Source organism: Lactuca sativa, chromosome 4 (assembly GCF_002870075.4).
Source record: "Lactuca sativa cultivar Salinas chromosome 4, Lsat_Salinas_v11, whole genome shotgun sequence".
In the NCBI taxonomy this organism is placed as follows: Eukaryota; Viridiplantae; Streptophyta; class Magnoliopsida; order Asterales; family Asteraceae; genus Lactuca; species Lactuca sativa.
In genome coordinates, this window is record NC_056626.2 from 227,149,943 (window position 1) to 227,157,604 (window position 7,662).

Consider the following 7,662-nt stretch of genomic DNA (forward strand, 5'->3'; position numbering starts at 1 on the left):
CCTTTCAAAGGTTGGATCATGTTATCCACCAACCAATGGTACCCCGATTTGGACGACAATCGTCTTGTGATCATTCTACGAACTTACTTCTACTCTTTACTAGGACTGCATCATAGGGATGTAGGTCAAACCCTCGAGAACATACTTCTACTCTTTACATGAATGATCGGAATACATCTAGGTTCAACCATAATCACTCACGAACTCTGTTTCTTTCGTATAACAGAATCATGTCGTCATCCAGAAATAGTCAACCGAGCAATGAAACCCCTATCCTTCATATCGACACCGCAGTAACAGTTGTCGTGACAGCTGTCCTTGCAAACCTTAGCTGTGGAAACACAAACAAGACTGGCAAAGAGGTTGACAATTCTGATCCTGGTATCGATCCGGGAAGCCAACAAATGATAACAGTCACAGACTTGCAAAGCCGTAAAATCCAGAATAAGAAACGAAAGCGTCAATCCCAAAAGGAGCGCAAGTGATCCCAAAGACTTGCCATGCAACAACAACAAGTGGCAACCCCTGCCATTTCAGCACCGATCAGACCATACGAGGGAAAACTCCCAAAGTGAAACAAGTGTAGCTTTCATCATAAGGGGGCTTGCCATGAAATGCAATGCTGCAATTGCCACAAAATAGGGTACCATGCTCATAGCTGTGGAGCACCGGCACGACCCATCACTCAAGTCCCTGACATCGGAATCAACCGAGCTTACTATGGTTGCGGTGAAATCGGAAACTTTAAAAGGAATTGTTCGAAAAGGAGGAACAACGAAAGCAACCGCGTCCACATAACTCTGACCCGACATATCACTTCCACCACCGATGCTGATGCAAGCCAAATATGTCACCTATGCGGTGAGATAGGACACCTCGAGAAGGATTGTCTAATAACAAAGAACTCTGGCGCAGACGGGAAGATACTAAGGATCACTACTGTAGGAGAGACTACTCTGATCCCATGTTGAAATACTAGGAAGTTTCATTTTAATAAGACTTATTAACTGTTAAACACTAGTGCAAGTAGAGTCTTATCTTTTGCGAGATCCCGTCGGTCAAGGGGTCATCGTGCTGTGTATACTTGCTTTTGTAGTATACCTTGTTCGCAACTTAATAGCTATTAAGTATAAATATAAGTATCTAAGTAGTCTTGTAGTTAATCTAAAGTACTGAAACTCTGTTAGAAGTTGCACTGTTGTGTTGTTTGTAACATCATTTATGATCTAAGTCTAATGCCTCTTATTCCGTGTAGTCCGATATTATCATACAACTTGAGTCAATTCGATCCTCACAATACCAGTTTCGTGCGCACATCTCTTTCTCCGTAATCGCCTTTCTAGCGAAGGCGTCATCCCAGAACTCCGAGGTACTCATGCATAGAGTACCTTATGCATCGAGTCCTTCCCAAAGATACCTTAGCAAACCTCCCCGGAATACCACTCGTACAGTACGTCAAGTTCAATTCAAAGACCCGTACGGTTGATCTATCACTACAGAATGTATACACAAGGGTGATATATAATCAAGGTTCTACAAGTTTAGAATTGATGATTCCGCTTTAACTTCTTTTCCTTGTTTGGATGTGAGATTAAAGAAGAATCATTTATTCGACTACCTTTTCAATCTTAATTATATACAACTCGTATACACGAGATTGTGATTGATGAACCATGTATGAATTGTAATATGAACTTCAGGACGGAGACTGCTCAAGACTACAAGTGATCGTGTTGTCTTGCGAATAAACTTAGAATCTAATCAAATGCTACCCCTGTAACCAAATCACCCTATAGTCTAGCACCTACAGAGATGCAAGAACTGTCCGGTCAACTTAACGAAATGCTCAACAATGGCTTTATAAGACCGAGCCACTCACCCTAGGGAACTCCGGTCTAGTTTATCAAGAAGAAAGACGGATTGTTTTGTATGTGCATCGACTAATGGAGACCTTGACAAGATTTCCGTTAGAAATCGTTACCCTCTGCCTCGCATAGATGAATTGCTTGACCAACCACAAGGAAACGATTTACCTTGCGGAGATGGACCTGAGATCCGAATATCACCAGTTACGAGTGTTAGAGAAGAATGTCCCTAGGACAAACTTCCGAACTCGTTGCGGACGCTACGAGTCCGTAGTGATACCCCTCGGATAAGACAAATGTGCCGCAGTTTTCATGGACTAAATGAATAGGGTATGTCGTCCTTACTTGGATCAGTTCGTCATTGTCCTTATAAATGACCTACTTATCAACTCTTGTAGTAAGAAAGAGCATAAAAGCATCTAGTTCAAACCATGGAAACATTACGATCAGAGAAGTCCTACGTGAAGTTCTCTAAATACGAGTTTTGGATTTGAAGAGTCGAATTCCTAAGGCACTCTATTAGAGAAGTGGGAATTCATGTGGACCCATCCAAAATCAAAACCGTTGAGAGTTAGTCATCACCAAGGATGCCTACAGAAATTCACAAATTTCTAAGCTACACTGACAAGTAAAGGAAACCTTTGGAATTCCAGGAGGGGACTACATTCCTTTGAAAGTCTCACCCTGGAAAGGCTTGATACGCTTCAGAAAGAGTGGAAAGCTAAATCCAAGGTACATAGAGCCTTTCGATATTCTTGCTAGAATCGGCCCTGTAACTTACTGTTGGATTAATGTCTAAGTCCATAACTATATTTAGTATGTACTTGAGCCGACCCGGCATGGTCCATTTGGGTTGCACTTCACCGACACAATTTATATGGATAATCTTTTGAGAATAGTATGTTTATGATTAATATTAATATATTATAAGTTCTAATATATTATTATGGAATCATATTATTTAATTAGTATTGATCAAGAATTAATTTATAATTAATTAAGTGATCAAAAGGAACTAATTAAATATCGACTCTTATATATATGGAATAAGCCAAGTTCAATTAGGTTGGGGTAAGCTTTCATGGATAGTCCATGGAGTGTTTAACCCATGGATCCTAGGAAATGAAAGGTCATGGGTATTAGGGTTTAACCCTAATCCTCCACACTATATAAAGATGTCCTTGGTTGGTGAAATTGGCACTAGTGTGGTACACTAAGAAGGGCTAGCCAATTTCACTAGAGAGAACCAAGTATCCATATTCTCTAAATTCTTCCAAGGTGTTTTGGTGATTTGTGATTCCATTTGAGGCTTCCACACTATTAGGACTAAGCTCTTAAAGCTTGAAGACATCAAGCTACATCAAAAGGTATGTCATATAACTAGTACTTTGTAGTATAAGAACTTCATAATATGCTAGTTAGGATTAAAGCCTTGGAAAGTTCTTATTTGCATGCATTATAGAGAAAACATAGATCCAAGGTTTATAGGGTTGCATGTACACCATAGGAGTGTTAGAATGCTCAAAACCCAACAGTGGTATCAGAGCCTAGGCTTGTTTTCTTGTTATACTTGCAAAAGAAGCTGGAAAATCGAGTTTTGATGCTGTCTGCCCAGCAGACTCGCCGAGTCCAAGGCAAAAAAGCATCCAACTCGCCGAGTTGGTTCGTGCACTCGACGAGTTGGACCCCCAGACAACATAAATTCGACTTTTTTGGCTGGAATTGGACTAGGAACATTACCCTATGATGTTTTTGAACTTATAAACTTGTTTTTGATGTGGTAATGTTCATGCTAATCCAATTTCAAAGATAATTGTCAATAGATTCATGTTTTGTATTAGTTTAAGGTTTAGACTAATTACATGAAAAAGTTTGATTTGAATTATCTTGTTCTTATGAGTTGCTTAGATTAATAGAAAAGTTGAGTGAAATAGTTGTTTTGAATCCAAATTAATCTAAGAGTCGATTCTAAAATGTGTTTTTGTAACTTGTCCTCAAGTTATATGAAAAGTCACATTTAAGTTTCATAAAACTCATAAAAGTTGGCAAAGGTTACAAAATGAAGAGTCTAGTTCTAATTAAATGGTGTTATGACTCCATAATTTGTCCTCAAGTTATGGAGGACCAAGAGTCTCTTCATTAACTAATAAATAAAAAAAGTGTAACCTTAATTAATTCCATAAGTTATAAAATAAAGAAAAGTTAATTCTTTTATTAGTTTAAAGTCTTCCATAACTTGTCCTCAAGTTATGGAACTTGAAGAGTTTTTGGATTAAAACTACTTTAAACACATAAGTTATGGAATTAATTAGTTTTGAATATTTTTAGAACTTGCCCTCAAGTTTTGGAATTTGAAAAGTTTTCACTTATGAATACTTTAATTCCAAGTTAGCCCTTAGAATTTTAAAGAGTTAAAATTCAACCCTTATACTTTATAATATTATAAGTTAATAATATATATATATATATATATATATATATATATATATATATATATATATATATATATATATATATATATATATATGTATAAGAGTAAAGTCAGTCTTACCGCTAGTACGCCTCATTCACGAAGCCGGTCTATAAGGTGGGTATAAGGTTGTTGCCTATAAAATGACAACTTAATGGGTGTCCACTCTCACCCACCGCTTGCTTGACTGGTGGAGGGTCGTTAGCCGAACGGGTTTGACGGGACTATAATTCTCCCTTCATTAAAAGTATTAATGATAAATACTAAGTAACTAAACTCTTAATAATACCCAATCTTAGTTACTTAGGTAAATGTGAATAAGGTGCTAATCCATGAAATTACACTTTGCACTTTGTTTAAGTCGGTTAGTGGAGCGTGTGTGGTTAACCGGCACACTAACTCGTATTTAAAAAGGTAGGCAAAGGGTAACTTAATTTTTATCATAGTATCGATGGAGCGTGTGTGGTTAACCGGCACATCGATTGAGGGGTAAACACTTAAGGGTACCAAGTAATTTGCATGGTTACTTCACACCTCGTTTTGTGATCCTCGGCACCCCAGTTACAAAACCTGAAGGGCACACTCGAGATTGAAACATGCCATTGAATAGTTCAATGAATCTCAAAGATCTAGGAGTTTCAAAACCAATTAAAAACCTAATTATTATTTCGTTTTTCATGGTGGAAATTGGTGAATCGTCATTCACCTACCTTCAAATATTTTATAGCTTGGATTACGGCATACCTCTTCTAAGTTATAAAATAGTTTGTTGGGTCCTAGCCTTAATATTTCATATTGGGTGTCATATTAAGGACTTAAGATCAACTATCTTTAATATCTCCCAAAAACATGTCTGGTTTAGACATTTATGATCTTCCCAAATCTCTTGAAACAAGATTTCCTAAATGAAGATGATGTCCCTTGGAAATCATACTTCCTTCACCTCCTCCAATTATTCTCTCTAACCCACAAGTTCTTGAAAAGTTTAATGTCACTCAAGCCCTATTGACAAGGCAAGGTCTAGGTGTGGTCACATCTTGGAGATGTAGTCACATATTGACAAGCCGAGAGAGTTAGGTGTCAAAGTCTTGAGAAAGTTGGTGGTTCAATCACTTTCAAAGTCACATAGTGATTTCCTTGGGACACCTATGAAACAGACTATGACAAGACCCTTAATGATCTTATCTATTTGTTAAGATCAACTTCCTTAAAACTTGATGGACATTGACAATAGTGACACAGGAAATCCAGAAAAGCATTCTCTTCCCAATGGAAAGGGATCGGCCATAGTCAACTCGGTTAACCAAGTGGTAAAGATAAAAGCTAAGTCTGTGATAGTCCCGTGTACCATTATCAAAGGGTCCATATGTTTAAATTTCCAAAGGAAGGGGCATTGGTTGCGAAGCTGCCAAATTTACCTAAGGATGTTAAAGTCAATAAGTTTGACTCTACTTCAGTTAAAGTCCACTATCTAACTCTGCTAAGTTTCTAATCTGAGATTCTTGATACATGATGTGAATGGGTCACATGTTGATGTTTTAAGAATCAAAGAAAAGTAAAGAAACTTAAAGAAAGAATATGCTGAATCTGATCGCGTAGATGGATTTCTATCGCGTAGCTTGAAGATCGGATTCTTGAGCTACTTCTTAGGAGTTATGAGATATTGCTTAAGAATAGATAACAACAAGTTTTCATATGGATTGTAAGGATAAGTTTTTCCGCAAAGTTTAAAATAAAAGAAAATTTTGATTTTATTTATTTTAAAATATCCTTACAATGGCATTTGAGGAAAAATTGTTGCTTATATGATTCCATTAATAGCAAGAGTGGAAATATGAAATTGATTCTTTCATTTGTGGTAATGTCTAAATTTACCAAATAAGGAAAGATTCTCATCACCCAAGTTTCAATTGGACCGGAACTTGGAATCATGCAAGTTGTATAACATGATGAATGTGAACTTTCAAGTATTGGAAAATTAAGACTAATTACTTGTTCACATGGATGTGTGAGTCAAGTAAAGGACTAAGGGATCGAGTACACATTCTTGTGCACTGGTCAAGTCCACCACAAAAGATCGATAAGATTATTCGTCATAATTTACTAAAGTTCAGTAAATATGATTATACTTACAAGCTTAAGTGTAACTCTGAGACATTGGAAAAAGCTTCCAATGTAAGGCAGAGCGAATAAGAAGAATCAAATTAGGCAGTAGGATAAAAGTTTCTCAAATCTGAAAAGATGGGAGAGTACTTTAGTATCATTTTTGTGATCATCTTAATGATTAAGAAACCATATCAAAGTTAGTTCTCTAAGGAAATCTTAGTGTATTCTTATGACTAAGAAGAGGAACTTGAATTGTTGAAGTGGTTAAATCAAGAAGATGATTCATACTTCGTTCCAAAAACAATTCTTAGAGTTATACTCTAAGATTGTAACTTGAGTGACATGTCTTAAAGAAGGTTTAAAACACTTGTTAAATGTAAGAGTAAAAGTTTTCTACTCTTGTACATTTGAAATTGGTATGTTGTGATGTTTTGGATAAAACAAAGACCGACTAAGGCCAATTGTGTGACGTGTTTGTCTTGATTAGAATCCGCACTATCTCTTGGATGTTTGAAAAGGGAGTCTTATATGTCAAGAGGACAGTGGGAGTCTTAAAGGTCTTGAAAGTCTCAAGAACTAATCAAGAATAAACCTGAAGTTCTTCACCAGCACACGACTTGGGGTTTATAACCTATCGTGTTGACATAGTCTATGCCCATTCCAGTTAAAGTTGGCTTTGCATATGAGTTCTTAGAGTTCTCAATGTATTGCACAACAACTTGGAAGCAATGGCAGGCCCTTGAGTTGCCAGGTGGCAAGAAATTAAGATTGAGTTCAATCCATATGAGTGTGGATTTGTCATTATCCTAGTCTTGTGTCTATGGTTTTGACAATTCACATGGATAAGAACACATACACCATTAAATCTAAGTGTCATAAGGTTTCTCTCCGATTCATGAAAATGATGGTGAGGAAACACTTTCACTAAGTAGATTTTAGCTAGATAGCAATTGTGATATTTGCATTCTCAAAGTCGTTAGTGGAGCGTGTGTGGTTTACCGGCACACTAACCTAGGCTTGTGAGAAGTGGAAAAAAGGTCTAACCATTATGATTACGGCATCCCTCTTCATAATTGTTTAGACACACAAGTGTGCTATCTAAGGGAAGGTGTATGATTTTGATAAAGTTTTATCAAAACAATCTAGTATCAGAAATCTGAACTTTGGTAAGAAAGTCAGCTGATTTCTGAGTACATGTCAAAGCTAGTTGGAGCATAAGTG